This window comes from Crocuta crocuta, unplaced genomic scaffold (assembly GCF_008692635.1).
Source record: "Crocuta crocuta isolate KB4526 unplaced genomic scaffold, BGI_CrCroc_1.0 scaffold355, whole genome shotgun sequence".
Classification (NCBI taxonomy): Eukaryota; Metazoa; Chordata; class Mammalia; order Carnivora; family Hyaenidae; genus Crocuta; species Crocuta crocuta.
In genome coordinates this window covers 1,125,440-1,137,456 of record NW_027527432.1, presented here as the reverse complement: position 1 = coordinate 1,137,456, position 12,017 = coordinate 1,125,440, and the positions used below count along the sequence as shown (strand labels likewise).

General features: G+C 38.1%; 1 protein-coding gene across 2 annotated transcripts in view; it reads left to right on the top strand.

The window, feature by feature from the left end:
- The window catches only part of GABRA5 (gamma-aminobutyric acid type A receptor subunit alpha5), an 84,659-nt gene that overhangs the window by 18,253 nt on the left and 54,389 nt on the right, over positions 1-12,017 (top strand). The gene's annotated exons all lie outside the window — the stretch shown is intronic.

Here is a 12,017-nt window from a genome sequence, read left to right as displayed (position 1 = left end):
TGGTGCAGCCCAGAAGCAGGCACAGCGCTTGAGGTGGGGAGTGACAGCTTGTCTGGTCAGAGGTGCAGTGCAGGGCAGACGAAGCCTCCAGTTGGGCGCCAAGGGTCCTGAAGCCTATCTAGTTCAAAGATTGCTTTGTGTGTGCGATCGCGTATGCGTGCTTTGGGTCGATGTTACCTTTTGACCTGCCCATACTGATGTTCATGTAGATTATTTCCCTGAACTCCTATAGGTCCATGTGTTTGCAATAGGTCCACTTGTTTATTTGGTTCACGATCGAAAACATCTTTGAGAGAGTGAAATTTTTATTTAAAAAATTCTAAGGGGGTTGCTTTTTTATTGCAGTTGTGCACCCTTGTAAGTTTTAAAAGCCCATTTCTCATATGCTTTGATACCATTCCAATGCTGAGGTTAAATTTTAGTATTTCTAATTTAAAATGATCAGTAGTTTTTTTTTAAATTCTGAATTATTCATTGCATCTTAGTAAATCAATAAATTGGCTGGTGAGAAAGGCTGCTTTATAGCTTTTCAGTTTCCATGGTGGGCCTAAGTATTTTTCAAAAAAGATTATTTTAAGTTAGAAGAATTAGAAAGCACTAAAGCTAAGTAAAATTTAAAAAAACAACATGTATTTATATGTTCCAAATTATTGGAATTTCTTAGTTAGAATTCTTCACAATAAAGTTCATATTTAAAAGAAGTCATCATAGTGGAAATAACATTGATGCTGTCATCTTCTGAGGCTGCATGTCCTAACATATGTCCTGAGGAATGTTTGATACATTGTGTCCCAAACCAATTGATAGCAGGGCGCAAATTTTTTTTTTAGAACAACCCAATAGGGATTTTGATAAATGAGCTTGTAATACATATTATAGCATTTTGTTCCATTTTTCATTCTTTCCTTTTCCCTACATTGATCTTGAACATGTTTGCACATGGATGGAAACATGAGTTGTGAGCATCAGTGCCCCAGGACAGTGCCTTCTCCATGCAGAGAAGTATGTTGAAAAGCTACAAAATATCTCAAGTGGTGAAAATTAGTCCTTGGTTATCATTCTTGTAAAAGGGAGTCTGTGCACTGAATCCAAGGGTACTTGTTTAAACTTGTGAACAGAGGGCAGGTGTGAAGAGTCCCAGGTCTTGGAAGACGCTGGTTGGGATGAATGATTAGATGCCATTAATGTGGGGGTACCATGTTAGGCTTCTGTGTGCCTTCACTCTGTTCATAGAATAGAAATATCCCTAGTCCCCACAGGTTATTGTCCTTGATTCACATCTGGTTTGTATCACTAAAAGATTGTATTTGGGTCCAAGACAACGGGAAGCTTTAAACTTGGTGCATAATTGCTCAAACAGGGTGGTGAGGTGGGCCCTTGTTTAGAGGGAGAAGAGGTAGCAGAGGGGCTTCTTCCTGAGTGTCTGTGTACCTGGCAAATTCACACATCCTTCAGTCCTCAGACAGCATGACCACTAGGTGACACTATTTCCATTAACCAAAAAAGAGAACAAGGTTCAGAGAGGTTTGGTAGTCAGCCCAAGGTCACATAGCTAGGGAGAAAGGCAGTAGGAATTTGAATCCAGGTCTTAACAATTTCCTTGTTTAATCCACCACATTTGAAAATTGGAGGGATGTAGCATTACTAAACATAAAATAGCCTGTTTCTTACTCTTGTCAAATGTCATCCCCAGAAGGAGGACAGTGAGAATCAGAGCACCTTGTCAGCAGTAAAATTTTCCCGTTATGTAGAGGAAGTCTGATAATGATTTGCAAGGTTATTAATGCATTTTCTCTTCCTGTCATACACATGTGGAGTGTGTAAATAGTTCCACTTGAAGATGTTATGAATTTTATTTTATTTTATTTTTTTTGGTATGATTTTTTTTTTTACAAATAGTTTATTGCCAAATTAGTTTCCACATAACACTCAGTGCTCATCCCCACAAGTGTCCTCCTCCATGCCCATACCCCCTCCCCCCCACATCAAAGATGTTATGAATTTTAATGTGATAGAACTATAGCTATAATTTGATAGTATTTTACATATTGATTTAGCAAAGATGGTGTGATGTGACTAATCAAACGGCCAGTGGCATCTCAGAGCCCCCACCCCTTCATTGTTACAGCTTTTCTGGTTAACACTTGGGTCACTCCTGTCAAGCCTTGCAAAACCAAAGATATTCTTAGATCCAGGATTCCCATGTAATGTCCATCTTAAGGAAATAATTAGAAATATAGAATAAGCTGGGGAGCCTGGGTGGCTCAGTCGGTTAGCATCCGACTTTGGCTCAGGTCATGATCTCACGGTTCGTGGGTTCGAGACCCATGTCGAGCTCTGTGCTGACAGCTAACTCAGAGCCTGGAGCCTGTTTCAGATTCTGTATCTCCCTCTCTCTCTGACCCTCCCCTGCTCATGCTGTCTCTCTCCCAGAAATAAATAAGAACATTAAAAATTTTTTTAAAAAAGAAATATAGAATAAGCTTTATGGGCAAAGATTTCTATTTATTATGTTATTTAGGATACCAAACACTGAAGGAATACAAAAAAATTAGCATATTTTCCAGCTAAAACTGTTTTTACATTTTTATTCAGACTTGGGACCTAATGGAAAGATGAAATATGAAAGTGTAGAACAAACTAGGGTTCATGTGATGCACTGAGACAAATGTCTACTAAAGTACTGTTACCAACTTCTAAAAATAACTCCATACAGATTATGTTTTTTTTTTTTTTTTTTTTTTGGGTAAAATCTCCTCAATGGTCCAGATATCATTTAAATCATAAAGCAGTGCTTAGAGATACACACTCCCCAAATGTCTGCCAGAAAGCCTTAGATGCTTGTCTGGAAGTCATTGTCAATTTTGGTTCTGAAGAACTTTCTACCACCAATGAGTCATCTGTTTATAGGATACAAAGGTAAAAATCATCAGCTGCTCAGGATAATTCCATAGAGTACAGAGAAACATTTCCTGTTGGACCCTCAAGGAAAAGACACTTAATAGAGTACTAAACAATTTGTTTGAGGACAGTCTTTTGGCAAACAGAGTGATACATTTCATAGAACCATCCCTAGAGCTGTACTTCAGACATTAGACAAGTGGACAGGAAACCTCAAAGGGAACCTCAATCCAGCAATTTCCCGGGGCCTTCCCTTGCAGGGCTAGAGAAAGAGGTGCAGAGCCCAGAGCTTGACGTCAGTCCATCGAGGGACTGAATGGCTTGTCGTTCTGGCCAGTCTTGCTAATTGTTCTTTTTCCTGGGTAGAACTTGCGGTTGTCTTCACATTGCGGCAAGTTCTAATTCCATGCCTCAGCAAGCCCATGCGGTATAGATCGACCCCATCTCTCAGGGATCATGCCAAATCTGATGACCTATTATCTTTTATTAGTACGTGAATTGGAAGACAGTGACCTCTTCTTATCTTCCTGTCCCCCACATATTTTTTTATTAATTTAATGTTTTTTTTTTACATTTGAGAGAGAGAGAGAGAGAAAGAGAGAGAGAGTGAGAGAGAGAGAGAGAGAGAGAGAGAATATGAACAGGGGAGAGGCAGAGAGAGATGGAGACAGAAACTGAAGCAGGTGCCAGGCTCTGAGCTTTGAGCATAGAGCCGGAGGCAAGGCTCGAACCCACTAACCCTGAGATCCTGACACTCTCAGGGTGTCAGGACACCCTGAGACACTCAGGGTGAGGTCGGACACTCAGCCGCAGTTGAGCCACCCAGACACCTCTCCCCCACATCTTCTAATAGTTCAACTCTTTTGAGAGGCACAGGGAGGACCACTTTAGGGCATATTCTCCTAGTCTTTGGGCTCTGGCAGAAGAGCAAGTATCTCTTAGTTTCTTACGTAGGAAACCATAAGCAAGGAAGAACATACTAGAAGGCAGAATCTGCTAGTACCACAAACTTCTGCCTGTCTCTGAAAACCTGGCTGCCATTCCACCCAAGATCACCTTGCCTCTGCCTATAATAAGAGATATCAGGGCAGACATTTTTACAGTGCTGACTATTGTGCCATTGGGAGGTCATAGAATGCAGTGACATGGTGAAAGCACTGGACAGAGTCATGCATTACATGCCACTCCACATGTTCACTTTTACACAATACGTATTTGCCTTTGCTATTTTTATTTTGAGAAAATCATATTTTTTACCACTTTTATAAGAATATCATTACACGTGTTTTAAAACACTACCCTAAATGCATTTAAAAATGGCAAACATATGTCTTCACTTAAAAAACAAAACACACACACTAGGGCACCTGGGTGGCTCAGTTGGTTGACCATCCAACTTTGGCTCAGGTCATGGTTTCTCAGTGTCTGTGGGTTCTACCCCTATGTCTGGCTCTCTGCTGGCAGCTCAGAGCCTGGAGCCTGCTTTAGATTCTGTTTCCATCTGTCTGCTCCTCCCCAGCTCATGCACTGTCTCTCTCTCTCAAAAATAAATAAGCATAAATTTTTTTTAAAAAAACACACTGATCTTTTCCTACCATGTGAGTGCAGAACTTTTAAATTTAGTTGTTACAATCATTTTAAAACACTTCTTACATGCATCATGGAAGATTATCATCCATTCCCTGAAATAATAAACTCTTCTCAAAGTTTCTTGCACATACAGATCTCATAAGCATTTTTATTACATGTGCTTTTAAACACTTCTCTTAATAGAAAGGCATATTTTTATGAATGCTTACACTCCATTCAGATTTTAATCAGTAGAAAACATTGCTTTGAATTGAGGGACTATCATGTAGTGAAAAGAGCATGCATCTTAGGGTTAGACTGACTTAAGTCCTGACTATCACTTAGTAGTCATGAATCCAATATCTCTTAGAGCGATTTTTGTTATCGTTTTTCATTTCTTTTCTTTCCTAAGTTGTGTAGCTGTGAGGTCTGAGAATGTTTGAAAACTGATAGTATATACACTTATTCCTTGAATGGCCACTGGGAGGCAGCATAGCCATATTTTTGCATAGTAATTGGCAGCATTCATTGATAGTATAACTTGAACAAGTTATATATATATAACTATGTATGTTATACATGTTTGACTTGTGGAAAATGTATTTAAAGGAAATTATACCTTTATATGTACAAGTTTATAACAAGGCACTGATAATGTGTATGTGCATCTGTATACGCATACAAGCATCTATACATTTTATACATACACAGAAACACACACAGCAGTGCCTAGCTAAAAATGTCTTTCATGATACTAACAGATGTATTGGCTAAATCATGCTATTCTTAAATTAATATTTATTTTAGTGACAAAGATAAATATGAATTAAAAATGTGTGAAACAGAAAATCACCAGGTATGGAATTCAGTTCTGATAACATTCAGACCAAAGAGAATCAATGGTAATGGTTTGGCGAGTATCGTGTACATGTGTTTATGTATGTGAGCACACAGGTACACCTCTGTATATCTGCGTGCATCTGGACAAACTTATAGTTTTTGGGTGTCTCATTCTCTGAAAACTGTTTTGTAAGTAGCTTTTATAATTTGAAATATATTGAAAACTTCTCCCCTGCCCTGTCATTAAACATCATTCTCAAACTTCATGGTCCATCACATTCCATCATGTGGATATCCTGTCATTACAGTTGTTTTCCTATAATAAACAACATTGTCATGCACACTCATAATTATATCTTTGGGATAAATTCCAAGAATTTGCCAAAAGATAAGGCTTTTGATACCCACTTGCAAGCTGTTCTCTAGAAAACCTGCAGCAATTTCCCTTTCACCAGCAGTGGGAGTGGAGATCATCTCTATCCCTATTACTTCCTCCCTGACATTTTAAGAAAATGGAGTACTTCCCCTCTTTGCTACAGGAGATGTAATTAAAAACCAGTGTCTAAAAGTTGACTCATCCTGAGTTTCTAGTCACATTGAGTTTCTTCTTTCCCTTTGGGAAATTATTCTCATGCAGCAGCTCCTGCACTGACTTGGCCGAGAATAATCTTTGTTTCTAAATTTGGGGATGTGCAACCTGACCTGCACACCACCACTCTGATTTCCATCACCCACCAGGAACACACCCATACCCTTACTCAGTATCTTCAGTCATAGAAACCTGAGACTTCTCCAAAACTTGTTCCTGAAGCCTCCTGTTCTTCATCAGCCTGTTGTCACCCTGACTCACCTTGCAGATCTTCTGTGATTTACGGCACCCTGAGTGATCTTCGCCCCTGCAGCTGGCACCGGGGCTGGCTCTTGGAGGAGCTTCCTGCATGTTTATGCAAGAACAATGATAATGGGATGCATGAGATTGCCTTCTCTCAATCTGTCCATCTCACTTCTCAGAACTGACTTTGAGAGATTGAAAAGGGAGACCTACAGAATTTCTCTTTCACAAACATGCTCAGTGCTTAGGTTTCTGCCAGTTTGTAAGACTCAAGTTTATGTTTGGCTAACAATTTGTACTTGTGGGATTCAAATGAGGACATATTAATACATATTTCCTGCATGTTTGGTTTGAAAACATGACTGGAATTATCCTGGATGAATTCAATCTAGTCAGTCCAGACTTTTGGACTGATAGGCACACATTTCATGAAGGACCACCTCATCCTTTGCAAATGGGCCACCTCCAGCACATTTTTGTCTTCTGAGGTCCTGATCTCACAAAGACTGTCAGACACTCTCTCCTAGTGAGAGAGAAGCTAGGCTTCTGGTGCAGCTTTTGGCTTTCTTATCTAGGCAGGGATCTTCTTTGAAATGAGCCATCTGCAAGCTAAGGGCCACATCTTTACAAGATTTCCAGGAATCTCTAGCAACAACTCTTTGGAGTTGGTATTTGGTAAACTCTGGGTAGAAAGCCCAGGGTAGAAACCCAGCTCTGGGTAGAAAGTCAGGCAGCTGCTGACTAGGGTCTTGGCTCCAAGCCCCCACCTCCAAGCTCCCAGCCTCACAAAGGTAATGTTCAGTCTTCAGTAATGTCTGAAAAGAAAAAAAAACTACTTACACTTGTCTGCTAATTACTTTTCAGAAACATATGTGGCCTTTATTATGTGCTAGGTGCTTCAGAAATGTAAATTCATGGTGCCCTACAAACTTAATACCATCATTTTACCTGTTGATAGATGAGAAATTAGACTATCACCAGAGATCAAATGCCAAATCCACCTGCCCATACCTATTTTAATATACAACTTAAGAAGTACATTGCTTCTATGCACTCCTTTTGGCCAACATGTGTGAAAGTAATGTCTACCAGATGGTGCCATGCCAATGTAGGATAGAGTTCCTGAGTACCCTGCTACTTTATCAGATTCAAGTAAAGCACTGATTTTACTGAAACATTTATAGGGAAAATTGACTGTTGCATTTCTTGAATGTGTTCCCATGGAAATGCAGCTGGCACATCTGCAACAGACCTGAGGTTGCTCAGGGCCAAAAAATTCATCCTTAGCCCTACTCTTTCTCTAGAGTTTAATCAGCTTGCATCTACCACCAAGTCACTGGGTCACTTGGTGATGATAAGTCAGAGTGCTGACTTATCATCAAGGGGATGCTAAAAAAGTTCTTCCTTCCCTTCACCTGGAGAAAGGTGAATAACAGCCCTCCTATTGTCAACTAAGATCATGGTCCTTCAGTATACTATAATTGATTGTCTCATCCCATGCATATTCTCTCCATGCTTTGAATTTGAGATGATCCATAAATGTTAGCCAAGTACCTCGGGTAGTGTTAAGTTCAAGGGGATCATGGTCTCTGTAATATGGCCAATGCAGGGAGGATTTTTGTATTTACCCTGAAAATAATTAGGAATTTGCATGATGCTTATAGAGAAGGAAAAAGTGGCAGCGTCCTCCATGCTGAAAAATTTTTCCCAAGTGGCCTGGGGATAATCAGTTTTTTGTGTTTTTTTTTTCTATAATCCGTTGTGTCCAATATAGTAGCCAAAAGACATAAAGGAGATGTTAAACTAAATAAAATGTAAAATTCAGTTCCTTAGTCATACCAGCCTATGTCAAGAGGCCAATGGCTGTATGTGGAGTGGCTTCAGTATGGGACAGAACAGATGTTGGACATTTAGGTCATCATGGAAAGTTCCATTGAAAATTAGCCTGGTTTCAGAGAAGCAGAAACATTTTTTTAGTGCTCATCTTTACCCACTGTCCCTGATCATAGTTACACATACAGCACATAAGCCAATAAGAACAAAGAAAAGATGATGGTCTGAGGATGCCGGGAATCCTCAGACTTCAATAACATTTTATTGTAAACTTAAGTGTACAACATGTTGATTTGGTACACTTATGTATGTAAAATGATTATTACCTTTACATTAACTAACACCTCCATCATATCACATAATCGATGCCCTTTTTTGTTAATAATACAGTATTATGAACTGTAATCACTATGCTGTAGATTAGATTCCTAGAACTTATTCATCTTATAACTATAAGTTTATACTCTTGACCAAATCTTCTCATTTCCTGCACCAGCCATCCCCTGGTATCCACCAGTCTACTCTCTATTTCTATGAGTTCATATCTTTTAGATTCCACATCTAAGTACTATCATATAGTATTTGTGTTTTCTGACTTATTTCATTTAGTTTATCTCTCAAAGTTTATCTATGATTATCACAGATTTTGGGGTTTCCGTGTTTCTCATGGTTGAATAATATTCCATTTTATATATATGTATACCACATTTTCTTTATCCATTTATCCATAGAAAGACACTTAGATTGTTTCCATGTCTTGGCGATTGTGAATAATGCTGCACTGAGTTGGAAATGCAGACACCTCTTTGAGATCTGAGTTTTATTTCCTTAGGATATGTACTGAGAAGTGGGATTACTGGATCATAGGTTAGTTCTATTTTTAATTTTTTGAGGAACCCCCATGCTGTTTCCATAGTGGCTACACCAATTTGTGTTCCCACTAACAGTGTATAAGGGTTCATTTTTCTATACATCCTTGTCAACACTTTTAATCTTTTGTCTGTCTGCTGATAGCCATTCTGACAGCTGTGAGGTGATATCTCATTATGATTTTGATTTGCATTTCCCTGAATGATAGTGATAATTGAATACCTTTTCATGTATCTGTTAACCATTNAGAGTCTCTCATGGTTTGCCTCTCTCCGTCTCCCCCACCATTTCCCTCCTTCTTCTCCCCCATGGCCCTCCATTAACTTCCTCCTAATCCTCCTATACGCCTCTGCACATTTTTAAATATTTTATTTTTGGTATTAAATTATATGAGTTCTTTATATATTTTGGAAACTAATCCCTTTATCACATATGTGATTTGCAGATTTTTTCCTAAATTCCAGAGTTGCCTTTTCATACTGATGATTATTTATTTTGATTTCCAGAAGATTTGGGGGGAGCTTTTCCCATATGTGTTCTTCTAGGAGTTTATACTTAAATCTTTACTCCATTTCAAGTTATTTTTTTGTAAGTGGTACAAGATAGGGGTTCCAACTTCATTCTTCTGCATGTTGTTGTCCAGTTTTCCCAGAAGTATTGAACAGACTGTTTATTCCCAATAGTTGATTTGGTTCCCTTGTCAAACATTAATTCGTTGTATACATGACAGTTTATTTCTGGGTTCCTGGTACTGTTCTATGGGTTCTTGATACTGTTCTATGGGTCCAAGTGTTTGTGTTTAAGAAAACACCATGCTGCTTTGGTTACTGCAGCTTCATAGTATAGTTGAAATCTAAAAGTGTGATGTCTCATCTCTCTTCTTCTTTCTTAGAACTACTTTGGCTATTTTGTGGTTTCATATGAAGTTTAGGATTGTTGTTTCTACTTCTGTGACCAATTACATTAGAATTCTGACAAGGGTTGCACTGAACCTATAGATGGCTTTGGGTAATATGGATATTTTAACAATGTTGATTCTTCTGATTCGTGAACACAGGATTTGTGTTTCTACTTTTTTCATTCAGTTTCTTTCATCAGAATCATGCAGTTTTAAGCACACAGAACTTTCATCTCCTTGGTTAAATTTATGCTTAAGGTTTTTTTTTTTTTTTGAATGCCATTGTAAATGGAATGGTTTTCTTTTCTTTTTTCCTTTTTAAAAAATTTTTAAAAATTTATTTATTATTGAGAGATAGAGACAGAACATGACCTGGGGAGGGGCAGAGAGAAGGGGAGACACAGAATCTGAAGCAGGCTCAAGGCTCTGAGCTGTTAGCACAGAGCCCAATACAGTGCTTAAGCTCCCAAACTGTGAGATCATGACCTGTGAGCTGAAGTCAATCGCTCAACTGACTGAGCCACCTAGGTGCCCCTGGAATGGTTTTCTTTATTTTATTATCAGATGTCTCATTGTTAGTGTAGAGAAACACAACTAGTTGCTATGTGTTCGTGTTGAATCCTGCAGCTTTACTGAATTTTTTAGTTATTTCTAATAGTTCCTTTGTTGTGACTTTTAAGATTCTTTCAATATAAGATCATATAATCAGCAAAGAAAGACAGTTTTATTTCTTCACTTCCAATTTAGATGTCTTTTATTTCTTTTTTTTCACTGATTTCTCTGGCCAGTACATCCATTGCTACATTGGAGAGGTCAGAGTGGGCACTATTGCCTTTTTCCTGACCTTAGAGGAAAAACTTTCAAACTTTCATCATTGAGTATAATGTTAGCTATGGGCTTGTCATATGGACTCTTTTGTTGTTATATTTCTTTTATAGTCAATTTGTTCAGTTTTTTTTTAATCAAGAAAGGATGTTGTATTTTGTCAAATACTTTTTCTGCATCTATTGAAATGATCATATCATTTTAATCTTTGATACTATTAATATGGTGTTTCAAATTTATTGATTGGTGTACGTTGAAACATCCTTGAATCCCAGGAATAAATCCTGCTTGATCATGGTGTATGGTACTTTTTTTAGTTTTTACTTAAACTCTAGTTAGTTAAAATACAGTGTAATATTACTTTCAGGTGTACAATATAGTGATTGAACACTTCCATACATCACCTAGTGCTCATCACAATAAGTGCACTCCTTAATCCCCATCACCTATTTAACTCATATCCCTACCCAACTCCATTCTAGTAATCATCAGTTTGTTCTCTAACAGACTGTTTCTTGGTTTTCTTCTCCCTCTCTTTTTCTCTCTTTGCTCGTTTATTTCTTGACTTCCACATATAAGTGAAATCATATGGTTTTTGTCCTCTGACTGACTTATTTCACTTAGCATAATACTCTCTAGCTCCATCCATGTCATGGGAAATGGCAAATGTTTGTTCTTTTATTCCATTGTATATGTACCACATATTCTTTATCAATTCATCAGCTGATGGACACTTGGGTTGCTTCCATAATTTGGCTTTTGTAGATAATGCTGCTATAAACATTAGAGTACATGCACACCTTTGAATTAGTATTTTTGTATTCTTTGAGTAAATACCCAGTAGCGCAATTGTTGGATCATAGGGTAGTTCTATTTTTAAGTTTTTGAGGAGCCTCCATACTGTTTTGTACAGTGGTTGCACCAATTTGCATTCCCACTAACAGTGCAAGAAGGTTCCCCTTTCTCCACATCCTCACCAACACCTGTTGTTTCTTGTGTTGTTGATTATTGTCATGCTGACAGGTGCGAGGTGATTCTCACTGTGGTTTTGATTTGCATTTCCCTGATGAGTGATGTTGAGCATCTTCTCATGTGTCTGCTGACCATCTGTATGTCTTCTTTGGGAAAATGTCTATCCATTTCTTCTGCTATTTTTAAATTGGATTATTCATTTTTGGGTGTTGAGCTCTGTAAGTTATTTATAGATTTTGGGTACTAACTCTTAATCACATATGTCATTTGCAAATATCTTCTCCCATTATGTAGGTTTCCTTTTAGTTTTGTTTATTGTTTTCTTCACTGTGCAGAAGCTTTTTATTTACTCCCAATAATTTATTTTTGGTTTTGTTTCCCTTGCTTCAGGAGACATATCTAGAAAGAAGTTGCTATGGCCAATGTCAAAGAAATTACTGCCTGTATTCTTCTCTAGGATTTTATGGTTTCAGGTCC